Below are 25336 nucleotides of genomic sequence, written 5' to 3'. Positions count from 1 at the left end.
TTTCACCTTACACTCCAAATTGTAACCTTAGATCTTCAAATGAGTGTCTGCTTATAATTCCAAGAGCTAAACTTAAAAGAAGTAGTGAGGCAGCCTTCTGCTGTTATGCACCTAAAATCTGGAATGGGTTACTGATAGAAATTCACCAGGGCTAATACAGTGGAGCACTTTAGAAAAACTGCTAAAAACCCATTACTTTAACATGGCTTTCTCATAGCTTCATTTTAGTGTAACCCTGATATTCCACATATGCATTGAATTATCATTTCTATCATGGCTCCGCAATCCATACTAACCTCTACTTTCTCGGCTGTTCTTTTTCCGTTTTTTCTGTGGTGGCGATCTGTGCCACCATTACCTGATCAAGGCACCGTGCTGTCCCTACATTGATGGATTGAAGGCCAGAGTTCCACATGACAATCATCATCAAATTCGTTCAAGTGAAGCCTGAAAACCACGAGGACTGATTTACATCATTTATGTTAGGTAGGGGCTGGGCGGTCTCATGGCCTTGGAACCCCTGCAGATTTTTTTTTCTTCAGCCCTCTGGAGTTTTTTTATTTTGTTTTTTCTGTCCTCCCTGGGCATTGGACCTTACTTTATTCTTTATTATTTACTATTGCCTAATCTCATTTTCACTTTTATATTTTTATTTTTTACGAACTTTTCTTTCTTCATCATGTGAAGCACTTTGAGCTATATAATTTTTATGAAAATATGCTATATAAAAGCTTAGCACTTAGTCTTCCTGCGTAACAAGCTTTCACCCTCTTGGTTTCCTCTTGAAAGGCTAAATCATGCTACCAAATTTCATGCCACATCATTCACTTTGCTTTGATTTACTTCTGTATTTATGTGAGAACTCTCACAAGTGAATAGCAAATGTTTCCTTACCAAAATAGTACAATGAATATGCTATAAAATGATTATTTCCAGATCCCGTTTGGTGTCACAAGCATGCGTCAGAAACACGGATTGCATGTTTTTGCCACTTCATCAATAAGTGTTTAAGTTTTTGTTTTCCCGTGATGTTCCTTACCCATATTCTCCATTATATAGTCCCTGTGCAGGCAAGATATTTTTTTTAAATTTATAGAAAATGCTTAACTTTACAACACAGTTTTGAGTGGCAATGTATATATACCCTGTTTGTGAAGAAATAACTATGACTTGAAAAATATTAAACTCATCCTTTAACATATTAACCCCTGGAGGTAGTATTGAAGGAGAGAATTGAAACAAAACTGAGTGCCATTATGAATAATGTTGCACATCCTCTCTCTGAAACACTAACACTGAGTACTTTCAGACAACAAATTATTTAGCAGAATTGTGTCAAGAAAGGTTGCTGGGGCTCCTTTATAAAACAGCAATACGCCAGGGTATCCAGCACGGGGTGCACACTCTGTCAGAATGGGTTTGTTAGTGATTGCAGCGTGGTACTAACCTAAATCTATATAGATATAAATTGAATGGTGACATCCCTCCACAGTGATATAGTGGTAATGTTAATTAATAATCACTTAGGTGGAATATACTTAGCTTGATTTTAATGTCACCTTACACTGCAGATAGTACAAAGATAAATTAAGCCGGTGACAAAACCCAGTCCTGGAGAGGAGGCCCAAAGATTGGAGTCTGTCTGTGTCACTGACGCAAGTGAGGAAGGCATTCTCAGGAACAGGTGGCGATGTCATCCATCCGTCTCTTGGTTTCAAAGTGTGTCAGGCAATTTTCCAAGGCTTTATACTGTTTCTCCAGGTCCAGGGCCCACCTCAGATGAACATGCAAGTCCATACAAGGCTACAATGCTCTCCAAACAAGGACACAAGTTTGTGCTGACTTAACATACATACAAATAGCACATGGTTACAGCATCCCACAGTCTGAATATCCAGTTTCCATTTGTCCTAGTCCATCTTTTTGTCATATTGCTTGCATGGCAGTTCTCTGTGTCATCTTGTGTGCTCAATCTGGCTATGTGTCTGCTGTACCGCAAGGTTCATAATGTGAGTAAAAATCAGGTTCTCTGAGATATATTTGCACAGATCACAGTGACATATTAAACATATGCCTATAGCCAACCAAAACAGAAGTTTTATTTTTTCTTTTTCCTTTTCTTGCTTTATAGTCATTCTGCTGTGTGTTCAGACCAAATTGTGTTTATATATTTATTTATTTATCTACTAAACACTAATGGGGATCCTTTTTGTTTTCAATTTTTCTTGCTTTATAGTAATTTCAAAGTATGTTCAGACTGAAGTGTGTGTGTATTTTTATTTACTTACGTATTTATCTATCTATGTACTGTATGTATTTATTTATTTAAAGAGCTTCTGTAAAAAGCTGAATATCCCCTTGGGAACAGATAAAGTTCTATCTAATCTAATCTTATCAGTTAGCTTTAGGTGCATTTCTCTGTAGTTTCTCCTGCTGTTAACAGATGTGAAAAACATACAGATACAAATTATCTGCTGTATTCTTCAGTAATACAAATAGCACATAACTAAGTATGTTAATCCATGTTGGGATATTGTTACTCCTCTCCAGCAGTTGATTGAAAAATGGTACAAAATCTCCCAGGTAGGATGAAGTGGGTCCAGAGTGCTTAAAAGAAGGGGGTCTTACTGAAGACTTAAGATTTAAAATGTGTGTTTTGAGTATACAGTGATCCCTCGCTATATCGCGCTTCGCCTTTCGCGGCTTCACTCCATCGCGGATTTTATATGTAAGCATATTTAAATATATATCGCGGATTTTTCGCTGCTTCGCGGGTTTCTGCGGACAATAGGTCTTTTAATTTCTGGTACATGCTTCCTCAGTTGGTTTGCCCAGTTGATTTCATACAAGGGACGCAATTGGCAGATGGCTGAAAAGCTATCCAGCTAACTTTCTCTCTCTCTCTCTCTCTCTTGCGCTGACGTAGGGGGGTGTGAGCAGGGGGGCTGTGTGCAGCTGCTTCCTGAAGGACATGCTGCACGGAGCTTCGCATACTTAAAAGCTCAAAGGACACGTATTGATTTTTTTTATCTGTCTCTCGCTATCTCTCTCTCTCTCTCTCTCTCTCTCTCTCTCTTCCTGCTCCTGACAGAGGGGGTGTGAGCTGCCGCCTTCAACAGCTTTGTACCGGCGGTGCTTCGCATACTTAAAAGCCGTATTGATTTTTTTTTTGACTGCTTGCTTTGCACTCCTTTGAAAAGGAAGATATGTTTGCATTCTTTTAATTGTGAGACAGAACTGTCATCTCTGTCTTGTCATGGAGCACAGTTTAAACTTTTGAAAAAGAGACAAATGTTTGTTTGCAGTGTTTGAATAACGTTCCTGTCTCTCTACAACCTCCTGTGTTTCTGCGCAAATCTGTGACCCAAGCATGACATTCTAAAAATAACCATATAAACATATGGTTTCTACTTCGCGGATTTTCCTACTTCGCGGGTGGCTCTGGAACGCAACCCCCGCGATGGAGGAGGGATTACTGTAATTCTTGCTTAGTTAATCAAACCTGCACAAAGTATTAATTTATTTTATTATTTTGACATGTTGTATCCACCAAGTGTTTGTATGCTACCAAACCTCTTAAAATAAAAATGTAAGAACTTCATTTATCGTGTAGATGTTATGACTGTTTCCATTAAGCTTGGACTTAAACCACAGTGTTTAACTATCTTGATTTATTATTTATTACCCTCTAAAGACTTTGTTTTCGTAATACTTTTTAGATATTTATATATAATGATGGGCGGCACGGTAGCGCAGTGGGTAGTGCTGCTGCCTCGCAGTTGGGAGACCTGGGGACCCGGGTTCGCTTCCCGGGTCCTCCCTGCATGGAGTTTGCATGTTCTCCCCGTGTCTGCGTGGGTTTCCTCCGGGCGCTCCGGTTTCCTCCCACAGTCCAAAGACATGCAGGTTAGGTGGATTGGCGATTCTAAATTGGCCCGTTTGTGTGTGTCCTGCGGTGGGTTGGCACCCTGCCCGGGATTGGTTCCTGCCTTGTGCCCTGTGTTGGCTGGGATTGGCTCCAGCATACCCCCGTGACCCTGTGTTCGGATTCAGCGGGTTGGAAAATGGATGGATGGATATATAATGATATATCTATTTCAGTAAAGCTGCTGCCTTCAGAGAATTTCTTTCCAGGGCACTGTCAATGCTGTGCTTCTCAACTTTCAATGATTTGTGTATGTCAGATTGGCACTAATGGTTTAAGTAAAAATAGAGTGACACTTGATGGATTTGACATTATAGTTATACTGTAGTAGTGTTTTAGTTTATCAGCACCCTTTCAATTATAACTTCACATTTTGCCAAACTCCTCCCGATCTTTTTCTTTCTGAAAAAGGATAAAGGATAAGTTTTGTATTTTTCATGTCAGTTATTTCTTAATGATATGTGTATATCTTAATATGCCATGTGAAATTCTAAAGTAAACTTGTTTTTGTTTTTTCTTATAAATTTTAAGAAAACCCAAGCCTGTTCTTGCATGTTAAAATGGAGATGGTGGGGCCAGTGTCCAAACATGAAAAGTCTGAAAACTTACTATATATGTGCATTTTTTAAGACAAGAGGGTTTTATTGAGTATTTATTCTTATTGTAAGATTTCATGCATACTGTAAAACACTATATTTATGTGTTTTGGGTAGGAAAAAAGAAAAATATTTTTGTGAGATTCAGCCATTTTGAAAGAAGTCAGCTTCAAGTGCTGTTGCAGTTGAAATTATTGAATGTTGATATGTGAATTGCTGTCTGTGTTCAGTAGACAAAAACACAATAATCACTTAAAAAATGTCTCACTCATGATCACTGAGCATGCACTACGAAATTCCAGTGGTGCTTCATTTACTTTTATCATGGTTTTGCATAATCTGTCTTTTTTTTATTTTGCATGCACACTACACGCCACAGAATGGGTGTAATGCGGAGTGTTGATTAGCACTGTGAACTTAGTATTGATATGTAAGTTGCCTTGGCTCATTCAAAAATCCAAGGCTTTTTATAAAAAATGCAATGCATTATAATCAGTTCAGTTCAGATTTATTGTTATGTGTACAAAGCACAATGGAAGTCTTATGTGCACACTTCACCAAAATGTACCATGTCACCACACAGCATGAATCTCACTCCATAGGCTATGTAAAATATCAACACAGAATGAAATGGATAAAAAGTAGATAGAATTTAGGAAAGAAATCACAATATTTGAGTATGTAGGCTATCTGTCAATAAACCACTGTGTCTGTATGTGATTCAGTATGTATGCCGGCACTGCCAATGAAAAATAAATATGACTTGATTTAAGTACACATGGCATAAGAAAATAATATGATTTCAGTATGCATGTGACGCAAGTGCTGATGGACCTTATGAATTAAGGCACGTGTATTCAGATCAGATAATTGTATGGCATACTGACAGCTCTGCCACTATATCAGGCAGCAGAGCATCATTCACTTTCATATTAAAATGCTATAACACGCCAAGTATCTTTTCAAATTTTTAAAAAATGTTTCGCTTCAGCGCACAATATTATGTGGCACATTAAAATATCACGACCATTGTGAAGAAATAACCTTTGCCTTAAAAAAATACCAAACTTATTGTTTAGGTATTTTTTTAACCATTGCTCTTATTGCCTTCAATCTTCTATCATATTTTAAAAAAAGACAATGATGTCTTAAAAGAGATTCATTGTATATGATCATATATACCAATATTTTATAAAAAATTACATATGGTTATGGCAACCTCCTTTAAACTAAATTTGACAATATTATTATCAGGGAAACCCTAAAAACATGAAATACTTAGGCCAAAAAAAATTCTGTCAAAAAGCTCATTTTCCCTGTCTTTTATCTGAACTGGACAGATTAACTGTGAAAAGGCCCCATTCCTGCTGCAACGAAACAAGGATATCATAGCTTTGCAGTAAATCAGTCTTTGGTATCAATGTAAAAGATATAATAAGCAAATCTCTTGAAACCTTCCCCTGTACTAAATCAAAGCACCCTGTCTTACTTTTGTGGCTTTAGATTTTTCCTTGCTGAAGGCTAATATATTTTCTATGCTAACAAATTAACATATTTTCATCATGGTCACTTTGGTATTATCACTGTATTATCTGTGCGTGGCTTGTGATAAGAAACGTAAATTCAAAATTAGGTGTTTAATTTATTTAATATATGGTTTTAGTGTGTTCCCAAAGGCCAAGCAGAGACTTCACTTTGTTTTTTCTGCTTTTTCATCTACACAGGTTCAAAATATAAATGACTACAAGTAAGCTGGTGATTATTTATAGATTTATTGATCTGTAGGGTAATTATGGTCACATGTACAGAGTACAGTGAAATCTTGTATGTGCAATGGCACTCCAATGCATATAACAAAACACTATGGTATGAATGGCAATAAAATGTTTTATTGCATTCTCTTTCACGATCGTTTTAATTTCTTAATTTAAAATAAAGTTGTTCCACCTGAAAAATATATAAACATAGCTGCTTGTTTGATTGTTCTATGTCTAGAGAAAACTTCCAAGTAGGCTACATCAAGAAGTACTTCTGGTTTCTCCAGCACCTTGAGCTCAAAGCTGGTCAGCTGAAGGAGAAAGTCCTTATCATTTTAAACAGTATAAGTGTGATCATACACCTCCTTAAGTATTTTTTGCGAGGTAGACGTGTGTTTGGGAAAGTCTACCTGAGTTCCTTTGTGCCCAGTCAAAACATGAGTGTCTCCATAGCCACCTACCACTGCTAAGTAAGAAGTGTGGAGTGTAATGCACACATTAGTTCTGAGAAGGGGATCCCGAGATAAAATTACAAGAAAGCAGCTTACTGTAGTAACTCCAAAGAACGTTTTGGCATGTCCGCGTGCATGTGAGGCTGTCATGCAGTTTAATACAGGTTTTGCAAGGTTTGGGTGTAGCACATAAGTGGAATGCATCTGTGTCAGCTGGAATTGGAGGAAGAGAAAGGTGTGACACAGGATTGGTTGGAAGTTTTATTCCTCAGTATAAAAGATATTTCCCTACTTCAGGGGTCATCTTTTGACTCAGTCATGGTGGGGAGTGAGTTTGGTGTAGCTAATCCTAATTGTTCTTCATTTGGGGACTTGTATTCCACTGTAAATAATATTCAGTTTCACTATTTTTTTTGGGACATTGATTTTGTGTTTTTGTGTGTTACAGGCAGTGAGGACTGTGTCAAAAACCTTGTCTGATGCTGTTTTTCCATGTACCTGTAAAAAAAAAAAAAACACTTTTGTTTTTGTGATATTATCTTTTTGTGTCTGCATCTCCCTGTCTAACACCTCTCAATTTTGATCCAGATTGGTCTTGAACTACATGATGCCTAGTGTGTAGACTGGTGCTATCTATTCCAGTACCCGGAGTGTCACATTTTGTTGGCAGTGGTAGGATCGATCAGATATTGAGCTAAGATCTTATTAGCTTTCTCTCCATGTTCATAGTAATGATGTCTGGATTTAAAAATCAGTTGTTCAGTTTCTTTAGTTGTTAAGCGGTTGAGTTCTGAATGCAGAGCCTGCCTTTTCCTATAAAATGCCTTACTTGGACGCCTGGCATGATCTTGATCTATTCTATTAATTTCGCTGATTAGCTCTGATACCTTCTTGGTTTCCAAATTATTTCTGTGGGAAAGATATGAGATTATCTGTCCTTTTAAGAAAGCCTTCATGGTTTCCCAGAGTATTCCTGCAGAAACCTCTGAGGATGTATTTGCCTCAAAAAAAACTGATTTATTTGGATATAAATTCTGTACAGTTCTCATCTGCTGAAAGTGGGTTAAGATGCCATCTGCGAGATGAGTATGTGGCGCATAATGATTTTAACTCGAAGATCAAAGGGGCATGGTCGGAGACAACAATAGCGTAGGCAAGAAATTGTTATCTACAAAGTAATAATCAATTCTTGAGTAGCAATGATGCACTGGTGAGTAGAAGGAATATGCTCTTGAATTTGGGTTTAGAAATCTTCAGGGGTCTGATAAGTTGTGATCAGTTACAAACTGTGTAATTGTCTTTACATTGTTAGATGTCATTGCCCCTGTGGCTGCAGACCTATCTAGGTCTGGATTTAAAACACAATTAAAGTCCCCAGCCATTATAATTTTATGAGTCTTCACATTGGGAATGGATGCAAATACATTTTGGATGAAGTCCCTATCATCGACATTGGTTGCATAAATATTTATCAAAATCACTTTAGAGTTAAATAAATTACTTATGACAATCACATATCTCCCTTCAGGATCAGATACTACATCTGATGCTACAAATGAGACTGTTCTATGTATAAAAATTACTACACCTCTAGTTTTCTTTGCAAAGCTGGAATGGAATATTTGGCCACTCCAGTCCCTGTGCCTCCGAAACTGATCCTTGCTTAATAAGTGGGTCTCCTGTACTATTTTAGCATTTAGACCTGTTAGGTGAGAGAATACTTTCTTTCTCTTTAATCCGTGATTCAGGCCTTTAACATTCCAGCTCACAAAGTTAACTGTCCGGTCATGGAGACATTGCTTCTGAACTTTTGTCATTTTGTAGTCTTAATTGAAAATAAGACAGCTTTGACCTTAATTTGCAATTTTCCCAGGAGTTATTGTCATGCAGCCTATTGTTACATTGGCACTTATAATTATAAGGATTTAAAGGATAGATTAGAGATCAGAGCTTGCTCTCTTTCTCTCCCCCTAGTCCCCCTGCCCCCCCATTTTGCCTCCCCACGTGAGGCTGGACCACACTTCACAAAGTCCCAGTCCTCTGACATAACCTAGAGACAGAGCACATCCAAAACAAAACAAGCCCCCCAGCAGCGGTGAATGAGGGTTAAAATTGAGATATATATTGACAATACAGTCCAAATACTATAAGCATAAAATATAATCTTCAACAATCTTGAGATAGTACACCCAGGGAATAAAAAGTAGCCCTGGATAAGCATAGTAAGCCCATATTCAATAATAACTCCTGCTTCCTCTGTAGAGGTAAAGATGTAATGGTTGCCTTGAATGTCCATTTTCAGTTTGGCAGGATACAAGAGGCTGTATCTGAACTCGGCTTTCTGTAAGCGCTGTTTAGTGTTGTAAACAGCAGGATGTTTAGCAGCTGTTGAGGGTGAGAAATCAGGGAAAATATAAATGTGGTTATTTTCAAATATAATCTCTTGTTTCTGTCTGAGAAGTAACATTACATGTAATTTAGATTGTAATTTTTCAAAACGCGTGATAGGAGTCCTAGGTTTAGAGGTATGTAATCCCTATATACTGTAAGCTGCTGCTATCTTGGTGTCTGATTTAAAGTCCTCTCCAATTATTTTATAGAATAGTTCAGCTATGAATTTAACTGGGTTTGGACTTTCAAGTTTCTCAGGTAGACCTTCGATTCTAATATTATTCCTTCTGCATCAATCTTCCAGTACAACAAGTCTGTCTCGAGTATTTTGCATTTCGAAATTTGCAGCTATTGCTTTTCCATCAACGGTAGACGCCAGATGTTCAGCTGTTTCAATTCAAGTCATGAACATTTGCTTAACGTCTTCCAACTGAGCGCCAAGTGCTCTCAGTTTATTTTGAAACTTAAGACGCGTTTTCCTAAATTTTTTCAATTTTTTCTAGCATACCTTTAAAGGCTGCCTCAAAGCGATTATTTACACATTTCTCCTGGTCTTTAATATCCTGCAGCAGCTTCTCGTTTGTCTTGTGTATGTTCTTTACTTCTTTCCTTATATCATTTATATCACTTTTCCTTATATCATTTATTTCCTTCTTTATATCATTTATTTCTTTCTTTATATCTTTCTTGGTATTGAGAGATAGTAGACATTATTTTTGTTTTGGAGCACAGTTGAAGACTGTTATTGGCAGTTTGGTTCCTAAGAAGTTGCAGGGGATTGGCACTCTAGACTGTTCCAAGGGAGTGGATTTCAGGAAGAGCAAAGGCAGTCAAGATTGTATAAAAAATCCCTCCTGATACTGTTTTTCCGTGCACCTGTAAATAAAACCCACTTTTGTTTTTGCAATACCATCTTTTTGTATCTGTGTCTCCCTGTCTAACACCTCTCAATTCTGATCCAGATTGGTCTTGAACTACATGATGCCTAGTGTGTAGACTGGTGCTATCTTTTCCCCCTACCCGGGGGCATCACACATGTCCATTAGAGTAATATTGTGGTTGCACTAATATGCAGTTCAGAGAATTAGATAGCTGAACAGAGACACAGGCATGGACATGTACAATATCTACCAGTATCTAATCCAAAATTCAAACTGTTCAGCTACTATGAGCATCTCAGTCAAGTCTGTCAAGAGAAGCCCTTGTGTGCCGCTAAAAGCCTATTAAAACTGGTAACACCTACTTTGTCTTACACTTGCCACTCAGCTTATTTGCTATTATAAACATATTTTAGGTTTCATTTTCTGTACGTTATGAACAATTTTATTTAAATGTATTTTGCTAGCACAGTGTTACACAAATGTCAAGGTGTCTTTGTAGTTAGTGCTGTTGTCTCAAAGCCCCAGATGCCTCATTCAGATTTTAGCCAGATCACCATCTTTGTGAAGTTTATATGTTCTCCCCTCGACTGCTTTCACTTTCTTCCCACATCGTTAAGAAGTGAAGATACCGTTGACTGATGCTATATACTGTAAGTGAATGAAGGTGTACATTTAATAGACTGCAGTCTACATTGGTTCCTTAATTGTGCTGTAGCAGGCCTAGATATATTGGATCCACTAGCAATCCTGTAATGCACTATAAAGTTTCAAAAAGCAGTTGAATGTATGGACAGTGCATTGACTAAAGCTAATGTCACTGTTGCTTCTTTTGTGATTCAGTAAAGCTGATGCTAAACAGAAATGACTGCAATTGTAGAGAAAATCAGTGAGGGGTTAAATTCTTCCTCTGCTTTTTAGAAGAATGACTAGCAAGCCATAGATAAAGAAATGCACAAAATATGTGGGATGTGTCTTGGTTAGGGATGAGTGGAAGAATTCAGATTGTATAGGCAAGGTTAGAGCAGCCTTGTAGAAAGTAAATAAGTCTTTCATTACATTCCCGTGAGATTAAACTCTGTTTATGAAAGTATGCCCTGTAGTTATACTTCTGAGGGAGACGACTTCAGGGCCGAACCTACTCAAGATTCTCTTGAAGTCTGAATCAAAAAGATTTCTTATGCCCCCTTATGCTTTAGCTGAAATAGTACATTAAAGCTTTCTGTGTGCAATGAATGGTATTAATTATTTATACTATAATTACTTAATATATAGAAAGTAAGATGTTTTAAAAATTGGTAGCTGTAAAAGAAAGCCACATAAAGGACTTTTGTTCAGCTTCAGCTTTTCTTAGGAGCTATGCATTTTTGTAGAAGTGGCTCATGAAACAATAGTTAGTAATCACATTTTTAGTTCTTGAATGAAATGTATTTCTGTTTCATTTTGAATGTATTTTTAGTAAGCACATTTCCACCTATAAGCTCAGCATGCTACACAGCAGTTACAGATATAATATAAAAATATAAAAAAACTCAGATTTAACATAAAGACAAAATATAGTGTTGGAAACTAAAAAAAGAAATCTCAGTGAATAGCTACAAAAAATAAATACATTTACTGAATGGTTTTAAGTCTAGATTATAAAAATCCTTGGTGAGCTGCATTCCAAAAAAGGATACGGCAGTCAAGTAATGACAGCATCTTTCAGGTAAAAGATATATGAAGATATTTGAAATTATGTGCTATGAGTTTAGCATGCTAAAATTAATTGTCTCTATCCTTAATTTAAATACTGAGACTGATATCAACTGATTATGTTATGCCAGTTTTGAGTATCCAAAGAGGAGTAGCTGAACTGCAGCATAAACAAAGTCCACCTGCTGACGCACCTGAAATGCCTGTTGTCAAGAGGATGTGAGAAATCTTAAAAACATCGTTAACTGGATCTGGAGATGCATGTGCATTCAAGAGATGGTGATGAGAGTACATGTTTCAGACTCAGAAACTACTGTAAAAAAACAAAGTGTAAAACTGTAATTAATGCCAAAATAAGAATTATCAGATGTCGACAATGAGAAGGCAAATTGCCACAACCCTACTATAACCTGAATCGAGCAGTTGTGAAAATCAAGACTTGTAAAGCTATCATAACCTGGAGACAAGCCAACACCAAAATCTACACACAAAACTTTTATAAAAACCGAAACAAGAATTGCTGTGAATACAAAATCAAAAGGAATTGACCCGAGAGGGCTCATATTGAAGTTCTTCGACTGCTGAATCGGGGATCCTGGACACTGCACTGCATGCCACATGGTGTTATAAAGCCAAGCATCCGTTCAGTTGCACAAGGTGCCTTCTGAGGGACAGCTCCTAGTCACAGTGCAGAGCATCCTAAAAAATACAGTCACAAAATGCTGAATACAACTAAAAATAAGTGACAGGAGAATTTTCTCTGATTCATGACTATGTTATAAATACAATGCACGCAGATATTAATATTCCCTGAGGTTAAAACTTTACAAAGACCCACAATAAAACCACAGAAAAATAAAATCCCCTGAAGCAAAAAAAAAAAAAAAAAACTGGAACAAACTGGCCCAAATCATAACAGATTCTTTCAGAGTTTTGGTGTTCTATAGCTAAAGGCTCTGTCTCTTACAATAGTTTTGTGCAGCCTTGGTATATTAACAAAGCCTCAAGGCATACTTTGAGATCTGAAATGCAGGCACTAATAAGTCTTATGAGTTAAGGATGAGATAAATGATTTGTGACTTTATATGTGAGTGGGACAATTTTAAAATTGGCTCTCAACTTAATTGAAAGTCGTTGAAGTGATTTGAAAACTGGAAAATTTAAATGGTTAACTCTTAGTTTACTTCTTACTTAACTGTAACAGTTACTGTTGTTTCATGAATTAACTTCAGTTCAGTGGGTAGATAATTTAACATTAAGCATTAAAATAGTCAGTTTACCCTAAAACTAATTAATGAGCTAGGTTATCAAGATCTTGCAGCTTAGGAAACCATCTTAGTTTTTAAATATTTCTAAGATGGAGAGGATACTGTAGTTCTACAAGGCATAAAAATATGATGACAGAAGGTTAAATCCGAGATATCACTGATATTTAAGGTAGATTAATTTAATCTTAAATTTAAATCCTTTGAGTTTAAGAGTGCATGCAGGTCTTGAGATGCAGTGGTCTCAAGTTATGGCAATTCCGCACATATAAATAGACATGAATAAGACCAAAGAACTCCATTTGTTTTTAAACTCAATTTCAATTAATATTGATCTACTGACTTTCAATGTTTTCCTTATGAAAGTAGCAAACTAATTTTGACACGGCTGAATATATAGCAACCGTCACTAATGGTGAGAAATATTACTGCGCAAAATGAACTTTGTCACCATATTCAATTATTTTGTTATTTTCTTCCTGAATGTACCTGGCAGCATGCACAGCCATGTAGTAAGCTCAGTCATAGGGAAACAGTTTACCTGTCAGATGGCTGTTTAGCTCTAAAGGTAGAATCCGCTGATTGATCTCTCAGAATCAACCGCACATGCATCCAGGCAATAAACTATCACAGGTAAGTGGCTGTCTATTTAGAACCTGTTGTTTCGATTTCCCAGAGGGTCCTAGGTATGCCTCCCACACATGCTGTCTCATGTGCAGCTGCTGGGAGGTTTTAAGTGACATTCAAAACATCTCGCTGATGGATCAACAGTCAGTTAGTGGTGACTTTTTGTGCACCTTCATTACACCTTTTTCAATTCTATGAGGTGTGAGGTTCATTGTCAAAAACTGTAGAATGTTTAAGCTTAAGGTCAACATACTGTACAATGTGGTATTCATTGTAACTTAAATTATTTACATTTTGTGATTCAAAGTACAGAAATATTTCTTTGCTGTCACTCTATGAATAAGTCTAAAAGTTTTCCTGTAACATAAGTAATAAAGCATTATGGATTTTTGATGAGATTTCCATTAATGGACATTTTCAGATAAAAAATTGGGTGGCAAACTTCAGCAGCAATGAAACTCATTTGTAACTTGGGGCAGATTCGATTTAGTATTGACTTTCTATTCAAAGAGTTACCACCCACTAAAATAACTTCTGTTTTACATACACTTGAAACACAAATAATGATCATTTATCCACTATTTTACATGTATATCACAGTAAATTAATGATGCAACTTAAGAAGTAATATCTGGTTCAGGTAATAAATACAGATTAGTGACACCTGCATACAAAATGGCAGCATAGATGTATATAGAAAAAAGAGAATTGGTCTTAGCATGGAATGCCAAGGGGCACCATGCATAACTGCATACTTCAGCTAAGAACAATACTTAACTACATTTTCAAGCCTGTATAGCAGACTGCTGTCATCAACAGTCAAAAAGCAGCATCTGGATCTAAAAAACATAATAATGGTTGCAATTTATTTGCTGTGATTGGGAAGACAGCCAGACTGAATAGAGACTGTATTTTTAAGAAAAGATCCAAGTTGTATGGTTGCAATGTTTTCTGAAACTTGGGGGGAAAAAAGTAAAATGGATCATTATATGTAATTCTTAAGAACAGTGCGTCTTAAACTTTCTGAACTTGGGCCGTGCTGAGCCGGAAATTACAATTGTACTGAATGAGAAAGGCTTCTGAATGGTTTGCGAAAGGACGATTGGTGGCGATTCTCCAAATGTAACAACAACGACAATTGCTGGCAGCTGTCCAAGGAGGACCCCACCACACCCAGATGATGATCAACTAAGGCGATTATGGGTTGAGAAGATAAACAACAGGCAAAATATGGTTGCAAGAAAAAAAAAGTTTAAATTCTGAGTTTAATTTATTAAATGGTGGTCTAACTATTGCTACTTTGAGGTAATCAGGGACACTATTTAATACTGATTTATTAGTTTTGTTCTCTATTGGTATATGGAACTACACATTTTTTAACAAACATGTTTTAATTGGGCGCTAAAGGACATATAGTTGGCTTTATTTTGGAAATCAGATTCAAGATCTCCTGTTTTATCATCAATATAAATGGTTGGAATAACGGAAGTCAAGATATGATATAATGCTGCTGGATTTGGAAAATGTCCCTCATTTTGTAATCTTATGTTGTATTCTTTATTATTATAGAAATTTATAAAATCACTAATACTAATGTTAAATGAAATTATGTAGGTCAGTTCAGAATTTGTATTTGTCAAGTTAGCAATTATACCGAATGGAACTATTAATTAATCTACTAATCTGTTAATTTGGAAAAGTAATCAGAGGTTGTCTTGTAGAGTTCTTTCTTATAAACTGTAATACATTCACTGTATTCAGAATGATATACTTACAATTTTGTTCAGTTCAATTGATGTTGTAATTTACAGCTTCGTAATTTAAGATGGTATGTGCTCTCATCAAATGAAGGTAATCATCTTAATATTTTGATTGCCTTTGTTTAAAAAAGCTTTATCTAAAGCTTTGTAACATTTGTTCAGCAGTTCATTTGTATTACTAACTTCCAAGTTCAGGCTTGACATTTATATATTATTAAATCTTAAAATACTTTAATTATTTAAAGATCTCACAGTTTTGCTTATAAATTGAGAATATGTTACAAGGAAAGAGAAATTTAAAAGTAATCAAATACTGATCTGAAATGTTTTCATTAACAGAAGAGATAATTACATTCTGAATGTTAACGCCATGAGTGATAATTAAAACTAAAGTTAGATTATAAAAGTGTGTCAGACCTTTCACAATTTAAAGGAACCCCACAGAATCAATCAGTAAAAGAAAACTTTTCCTGAAGGTGTCATCTCTCTTTTAAATATTTTACTTGTTCCAAAAATATGCATCACAAAATATACGACAATCATAGGTTTCAGTGAACCAAAATGAAGAAATTTAAAATTCTGTTCAAACAGAAACACATTCACTCCCCCATATCACAGAATCAGTAAAGATGTGTAATCATAAACTACACTAAAACCTCCAGCTTTACCTAAAACAGAGAGATAATTAATAATAAAAAGAGGCCCACTGAAATATATGACCTCAAATTAATTAAAACAACAGGAGGTTAGACACAGGCAGGAGCTCAGCAAACTTATTATAGGATACTATTCATGAAATTTTGCCAAATTCATAAGACGTTCTGTACAGTTCCACACAAAGGAATTTTTTATATATAATACATCATTTTCCCATTGAGTTATGCAGCAGAATTTGTCGACATGCTAACAATGCAGTGAAGGAAATAACGTTTAGTCCAGATAGTCTAAGCTTGTCTGGAAAGACTCCAAAGACTGCTGTAAGAGGACTTGCAACGATTCTACACTGTCTGAGAGATAAGAACAAATCTTTTCTCAAAAGGGTTTTAATTTTGGAAAGTCCCTAAAATATGCCTCAGCAAGGTCAGAGCTACATGGCATTGTTCACGATTATGGTTCAGCTGATGAATAGGTGTTGTTAATTATTTATTTCTAATCCTGGCCTGAGTTATTGAGAGAAAGTGTTTTTCTTTCAATTCCAAAGGTGGTCTAGCAGCCAGCCCCATGACAATAACTGATAAAGTCTGGAAATGCTGCCAACCTTCTTCTCCATAACATCTAACTAGCTGAAACTGATGCACAACACAAAGATAAAGCATTGAAACTGTAAGCCCCTGTGACAACTAGGCTGAGGCTTTTGACCTTCAGGTCAAACAATGTCACATTCCTCGGAAATCTGTAGACTCTTTCTCTTTCTGGTGTCTCTTTCAAGTCACAACAAAATGTTGGTCTAAAACTGGGAATTTTATTTAAAGATGTTCTTATTTAGCACTGCAACATTCCACAGAGGACACAAGTCCACAAAGTCTCCAGAAATGCAGCACACCTCTGCCTCAGGGATGCCAAACGTTTATTATTTGTGGTCTTGAACTAATGGCATTATCTATCTCTTTCCATGGTAAAGTTGTTTAACCATATGAAATTGTGCGAGTAAAGAATGAACAATCCAGAGTAGAGTCTCATGTATCTGATGTTTTTAGAGATATGTCTTGGACTACATATCATTTTTAAATCCACTCGATCCAATTATAGGTTATGGGTGTTGGGGGCTGGTGAAGGCAATCCCAGCAGCATCAGGTGAATGGTAAAAACAGCCCCAGATAGAGTTCCAGTCCTTTGCAGAGCTCACTCACATGGCATCAATTCAGAATCGCCAGTTAACCTAACCTGTAAATCTTTTTGGGTGCTTGAAGAAAACTAGAGTACACAGAAGAAAACCCATGCAAACATGTCAGGAATGAGGTGAGTAACACTTGATTCAGACAAAAGACCAGACATGGATTCAAATCGAGTATGTTGAATCTGTGTGTTAGCAGTACTAATAATGCTTACTGTGTTACCCTACTCTTGCATAAAAAAATGAAATTAGATTGCTGGTTAGAGTGACTGCTAAAGGGATGCTTGGCAAACTAAGAAGCACAACTACAGAATTTTTTGTTACAGACAGACACACTCATATTCTTTGCATATACAAACATATAAACTGTCCAAAAATTATTTCTTTATCCCCTGTTATCTTAGTGGTGTTTCTTAAGGAAATTGATGGCTAATTTTAACATTTGCAGCTGACAGATCTCAAGTAAAAGATACAAAGCCTGTGTTGTCAAGTTAAACAGAAATGCATTGTATTCAGGGAAATGTAAAGCAGGATTTAGAAGATTCTTCTTACTTAGAAAATATAGCTTTTGATTCTCATAGGAATATAACCTTGAGCTAGTGATGATGTCTTAATAACATTTTCTGTGTTATGAGAAATGGTAAGATCTGATAATGCGATGAAAACAAGTAAGCCACATTATCATTTGGGGTAAGAAGAAAAGGAGAATGTGATTGGCTTTTATTAGACATTTTTCAAAAAAGTCTCTTATTTCAACTGAAATAGACACTCATGGAGCTTTTAGTTCATTTACTGCTTTTCTGATACAGTTGTAAAAAGCCCAAGTTTGTTGCACATTGGTCACTTGTAAGAAGCTTTTGTATATCTGCAAACAACTGAAAATGAATACTTTCATTAACATTTTTTTTACCAATTAAGAATATAACATTTGTAACTTAGGAAATGGACCATCTGGGGCATTTTGCTTATATAAAGACTTGACTCACCAAGTTGTATAATTCTTTATACAGTATTGGGTTTTTTGCTGCAATTGGTTTTCATGCAAATAAATATACATTTTAATTAAATGCTTAAGTCACGACTCTAAGAAAGTGAGATTGTCCATCCTTTGTCTTGCAGTGTTCTTAAGGGCACAAGATGATGCTGTTGTGAAGCCCTCTATTAGTGGTGAACTGGATTCAAGTAAAGGTTTGGAAATAAAGACAGTCCCTGTCAGGAAGCAGCCTGCCAATAGAGGTCCCTAGGGCTAAATATGTGTAGAACAATATGGATGTTGAAAGAGGTAAGAAATTACATATGTATACAGATGTACAGTTTGCTTTGGCATTTCTTCTCCCATCAATGTAAGAGTCTAAGAGGTTGGTTGCTCTGCAGCATATGAGCATTTCAGTGTCCTTTGTAGTGTTTGTTTCTGTGCTCTTAACATGTTATGCATGAAGGGGTGGTGTCAAGCTGACATCAAATTGGTAGATTTTATATATATATATATATATATATATATATATATATATATATATATATATATATATATATATATGGAGATGTACTAATTCTTTCTCTCTTTCCACTACAGACCACTTACAGGAAATTCCACCTGGCTCGGATGACATCACTTCTGACAAAGTCACTTCTGGTTCTGGCCCCAACGATGCCACTTTCAGTTCCACTGATGTCACTTCCTCTGCTTGCCCTTAAAACTACCATCCTTGCCTCATCAGTTCAGTTCTGTTTTGGACTCTAACCTGTACACATCTGTACATCAGTTCGATCCATTTTGCAGCCAGGAACAATATACCTTTTTATGGCTCCTTTTGTTTGTCTTTGACAATATATATATATGTATTTGCAGAGCATTTACAATTTAAGGTCGGACAGTGGTACAGTGATTAGTACGGCTGCTTAAACCTCCAGGGTTTAGGTTTTAATTCCCAGCATTTTTATGGGGTGTTTTCATGTTATTCCACTGTCCACATAGGATTATTATGCTGTTTCCATTTCCTCACACATCTAAGATGGTGCATTTGTTATGTTCATAGATAACTCAAAATTGGCCCTATTTGAGAGACAGTTTAATTCATAAATGTTTTTACCTTTATAGTGTTGGTTGCTGCTGTGTACCCATTACTAACCGTTTCAATCATTCCATAAAAATTGGATAAAAATTTTGTGATACGTGATGAGTGAGAAGTGATGGGCAACGAGTGATGTATGATACATTATACATATTGCTGAGTAATACTTATACTTGGTGATGGGAGAAATACAAAATTCTAATGTCCTAAAATGGACACAGCACCACAGTACCACTTTGAACAAACTAACTGTTGTATGGCTGGTATATGATATGAAGCCTGTCAATAATAACCTGAGAGCATTATATGAGAGTTCAGGATTGCTTCATGTAAATAAAAATCTTGAAAGATTTAGATTTAGATTCAGTCAAAAGGTTTACAAAAGCTAACCAGGTTTGTGAACAGTCTGAGACAACTTCAGAGTATCTAGCTGAGAGCCAACTGAAACATCATCATAAAGACTCTGAATGATTTTACATGTTGTTCATAAAGGGAAAGAGAAATAGATACAGTATAAGCATCTCTTTATCATATCTCACTCCTAAAGCTGACTGTTTTACAGAACCAGAAAAGCTGTGATATCATGAATATCTAAATTGTAATGTTTAATTGTGGCTCTTTGTACAGACAAAAAAATAGTTTAAACAATCTAAAATCATCCATCCATCCATTTTCCAACCTGCTGAATCCGAACACAGGGTCACGGGGGTCTGCTGGAGCCAATGACAGCCAACACAAAGCAGGAACCAATCCCGGGCAGGGTGCCAACCCACCGCAGGACACACACAAACACACCAAGCACACACTAGGGCCAACTTAGAATCGCCAATCCACCTAACCTGCATGTTTTTGGACTGTGGGAGGAAACCCACGGGAAGAACATGCAAACTCCAAGCAGGGAGGACCCGGGAAGCAAACCCGGGTCTCCTAACTGCGAGGCAGCAGCGCTACCACTGCACCACCGTGCCACCCAATCTAAAATCAATTATTATATTCATCAATTATTTTATTCAGAACTTCTATAACAGCGAATGTTATTTACATAATATATTTCATTGTAATCCATTTTTACGTGTTTAACAAGCCTTGTTTTATGTATAGTGCATTCTGAAAGTATTCAGACCCTTTCATTTTCTGTACACTTTATTATGTTGTAGATTTACTTTTAAATGGACGGATTTGCCATTTTTGATCAGCAATCTACACTCAGTAACACATAATGACAAAATGTAAACACATTTTCAGAAAGGTTTGCAAATTTATTAAAAATCAAAAACTAAAATCTCTGGTTTACGGCAGATTATAAGAGTATTCAGTCCCTTTGCTGAGGCACTTCAAATTGTGGTCAGGGGCATCCTGTTTGTTTTAATTCTCCTTGAGATGTGTCTAGAGCTTGATTTAAGTCCACCTGTGGCAAATTGAACGGATTGGACATAGTTAGGAAAGGCGCACAGCTGTGTATATAAGGTCCTACAATTCACACTGCACGTCAGGACAAAAACTAAGCCATGATGTCCAAGGAACACTCTATGGACCTCCATGATAAAATCGTATCTAGGAATAGTGTATATCTGGGCAAAGGTATTAAACCGTTTAAAAAACTTTGAGTGTTCCCTGGAGCACAGTGGCCTCAATAATTGTGAAAAGGAAGACATATGGAACCACCAGACGTATTCCTAGAGTTGGCAGTCTGGAGCAGCTGGGCAAAGGGTCTTGGCCACAGAGGTGACCAACAGCCCAATGGTCAATGTAACAGAACCTCACAAGTTCTCTGCTGAGAGGGGAGAACCTGTTGGAAAGATAAGCATATCAGCAGTACTTCATCAATCAGATGCCTATGGCAGCCCACTTGGAGTTTGTAAAACAATATTTAAAGGACTCTGAGGTAAAAGATTCTCTGGTCTGATGAGACAAAAATTGAAGTCTTTGAGCAGAACTCCAAAGCACTATGTCTGTTGAAGACCAGGCTCGTTCCCTGCCATCTCTACGGTGAAGCATGGTGGTGGTAAAATCATGCTATAGGGGTGCTCCTCAGGGCCAGGGAGACTAGTCAAATTTAAAGGAAGGATGAATGCTGCCAAATACAAAGATGTCCTTGAAGAAAACCTGCTGAACAGCACACGCAATGTCAGACTGGAATGACAGTTACCTTTTATCACAAAAACGACCCAAAATAAACAGCCTAGACAATGGTGGAGTGGCCTCGGGACAAGTCTCTGACTGTCCTTGAGTGGCCTAGCCAAACACCTGACTTAAACCCCTTAGGGCATGTATGGATAAACTGAAAGATGACAGTTTGCAGAACGCTTCCCATCCAGTCCAACAGAGCTTGAGAGAATCTGCTAGTAAGAATGGGATTAACTACAAAATTCACCAGGCGCAAATAATAATACTGTAAATGGTATATTTGAAAAGAATATTAATCATATATCATCCTTTTTTATTTGTGTGGACGATGTTACTTGCTAGGGTATCCTAAATCTGGGCATCTAATTTCTGGATGTTGCTCATTTGTAGTCCTATAGTTTAAACAAGAAATGACATGTGCTGCACTACGCTTTCTTCTCACAGCTCCAGTTTTCTAGGGCCACCACAACTTTTACTTTAAGGTTTATTCACTGTTCTCTATTAGAAAAGAGAAAGCCTGCAGAGTGGCAGAGAGATTCACCCCGCTTCCTCATAGTTCCAGGGGCCTAGCTTCAGTTTCTAGCTAGCTTACTATCTGTGGAGTTTGTATACTGTCAGTGCTGGCTTTCTCCACATACTCTGGTTACTGCCAGCGTCCTAATAGTGAATGTAGGTATTTGTATCACTGTTCTCTGCAATGGAATAGTACCCTATGTAAGGTTGAAAGTAAGGCTCTCTGTAGCTTTTTAAATATGAAAAATAAGTTAAAATGTTACAATGCATGGATGGAAAAGTAACATGTTTTTTGTTTTTGCACATTTCTTCCTCAATATAGCAGAGCTTTTACAAATACCTCAGATCTACAGAATCCTTCTCATATCCATATATTCTCTTTTCCTAATAAATTAAATCACTCCAAGAGTTAAAACTTATGAATACCAGATTTGATTTTTTTCTCTTTGTTTCTGCTCGGAATGGGCTTATATAAAAATTGAGGTCTTTTGAATTTTTTCATAAATAATTCTATTTCCCCCATCATATCTATGTAATTTGTCACCATAAGTTGTAATTGCATGCTATTTCATTTGAAGATTTTTATTGTAGTTTATGTGAAGAATCATTAAAAAAGCAACATACACATATATGTTGACTAATTTTTAGTTTTTAGTTCATCTCTCCTCCTCTGACTTATTTCACATAATCTGTTAAAGTTATAAACTTGGGCAGTTGATATAACCCCAAATTATAGGAATGCTTACAGTACTGCGGTGTGACATTACAACAAGAATTTAGTAGATAATTATAACTCTACATTTTTTGTAATAAAGTGTGTGTACACAGATTGATATTTTAGTATTTTACAAACATTGCATTTCACAACACACTGTTCTGGAAAAATAACATATATGGCATATGATGGACTAGTACAGTGACTGTCATATAACAACACTTTCATAGATAAGGTTGTGAATTTGTGCCAAGCAAATGTATTCTTGCCAATGCTGAATAAGCAGGATCACGCAATGCTGTATTTCAAACTCCAAGGAAAGTATTAAACCTTTGCAAAGACCCATGACACTTACAAAACACATTCACACACACTCAACACACACACGCACACACATGCACGCATCCAGGCCCTTAAAAGAGGGTTACTGGTGACTGTTAGTACTTTGTACTTTATAGTTAAACACACACGCATACAGTATACATACACACACGCACGCACATTGTGCTGCCATCTAGGAGTGAACGAAAAGAGAGGCAGAAAGAAGATACAATAAGTATTTAGAAGTGCTTTTTGTAGGTGAGAGAATTGTGGTGGCTAAGGTGAAATTTGGTTAACTCTTCTTACAATGACATAGACATCTCACTTCTGTTTAGGTAGACAAACAGACTTAGTGTAGATAGTTTCCTGTAGTGCTGTAAAATAATTAACACTGCACTTATTAACCCTCTGTTTTGTATCAGTAAATATCAAAAACTGGCCATTAGTTATTTTAAAAGCAGCATTTTTATTTTTTGGAGTCTGGAAACGAACAACTAGACTTTAATCAGAATAGCATAAAAGAGAGAGCAAAGCAACAGCTAGGCAATGGGAGACACAGTCTCATAGGGAAGTGAAAATGAGAGTGAAATTAAAAAAAAGGCAAGGAAGCAGGAGAAGGCTTAAAAGCATTTGAAAGTTGCTTGGGGAGCACAACATCACACAGCAGGCTACAAAAAGGTGTTAGTAGCTATGGGGCAAGGGCCAAGGTGTCTGATAGTATTGATATAGGAGAGAGTTGATACATGCTCTTATACAAGGTCGAAAGATGTTTCAACCCTCGCAAACATATCCAGTTTTTACCTGGAAAAGTTTTGGGATTAAAATGCTCAGAGATCTTTATATAGACAACATATTTGCATCTTTTGAACAATTACATTCCATATTCAACCTCCAAGCTACACATTTCTTTCACTATCTTCAAATTAGAAATTTTGTTAAACAGAAACTGCCCAATGTTCCTCACCTTGTACCCTCCACCATGCTGGAAAAAATACTGCTCAATTTCGAGGAATTAAACACCTTTTCCGCATTATATAAAATCTTATTAGAGTCCCTACCTTTCAAAGACCCAAGAGGACATTGGGAAGAAGATCTCTTAATCAATATATCAGAAAAGGAGTGGAAGGTAGCAAAGCAGAGAATTCACTCGAGCTCCATATGCGCAAAGCATAGAATTATTCAACTAAAAATTATATATCGAGCTCATCTGTCTCGCTTAAAACTGTCCAAAATGTTTCCAGGGCAAGATCCAACCTACGAACGCTGCAACCAAGCTCCTGCCTCACTGGGTCACATGTTTTTGGCCTGCACCAAACTAACATCATTTTGGACCAAAATTTTTAAGTGCCTTTCTGACAGCCTTGGGGTCACAATCCCTCCTAACTCATTAACAGATGTGTTCGGTGTTCTTCCAGACAGACTTGAAGTGGAGAAGGACAAGCAAACGGTGATTGCATTCACTATACTTTTGGCACGCAGACTTATTTTGTTAAATTGGAAGAATCCTAACTCTCCTCTGATAAGTCAGTGGGAAACCGATGTTTTATATTATTTGAAATTGGAAAAAATCTAATTCTCAGTTAGAGGATCTGTACAGAATTTTTTTAAAACCTGGCAGGATCTAATCAATATTATTTTAGAATAAGAGAAATAACTTTTACCGCATTTAACTCCCTTCTCCATTTTTTATTTACCTATATATATTTCTTCCTTTCTTTTGTTTATTGTTGTCTTATTAAAAAGCCCTGAGCAATTCTCCTTTGGCTAAGCTCTCCTTCTCAGGGGTGGGGTTTGATTTGTCTTCAATTTTTTTTTTTGTATAAATTGATCTGTTTGTATGGAATGATTACAATAAAATTAATAAATAAAATAAAAAAAAAAAGATGTGAAACAGCTACTTGTAGTTGTTTTCATCTAATATTTAAATTCTCAAAGTAAAGAAGAGTTAAACATTTCATCTAATCAAATTGAAAAAATACGCCAAGACATGGAATGTGAAAAACATCTGCAGTAGGAAGGAGGGGGGATGTTTCACAGCAATTGCTACAGGACTCAGTTTTACAGGACGTAGATCCTGTACCGGTATTCGAATAATGTTGTAGAGATGATAGAAAAGTGATTCATTCAAAGTTGAATTAAAATTGATTACAATTCTCTATTGCTATCAAACCCTATTCTTAGAACTAGCTCATCATAAATGGATTTTAATAAATGTCTACCAGCAAGAAATAATAACAGTTATTACTTAGTTTTAGTCTAAGTAATACCCTTTAAAAATCACAGTTCATTATGTTTCATCATGGCTTAGCTCTATCACATAATTTGTATCATTTTTAATTTCCTCAGTATTTTTCATATTGTGAATGCACACATCATGCTGCAAAAAGCATGTAACACTGAGTTTTGAT

Source organism: Erpetoichthys calabaricus, chromosome 5, assembly GCF_900747795.2.
Source record: "Erpetoichthys calabaricus chromosome 5, fErpCal1.3, whole genome shotgun sequence".
Classification (NCBI taxonomy): domain Eukaryota; kingdom Metazoa; phylum Chordata; class Cladistia; order Polypteriformes; family Polypteridae; genus Erpetoichthys; species Erpetoichthys calabaricus.
Note: the sequence above shows the minus strand (reverse complement) of the source record.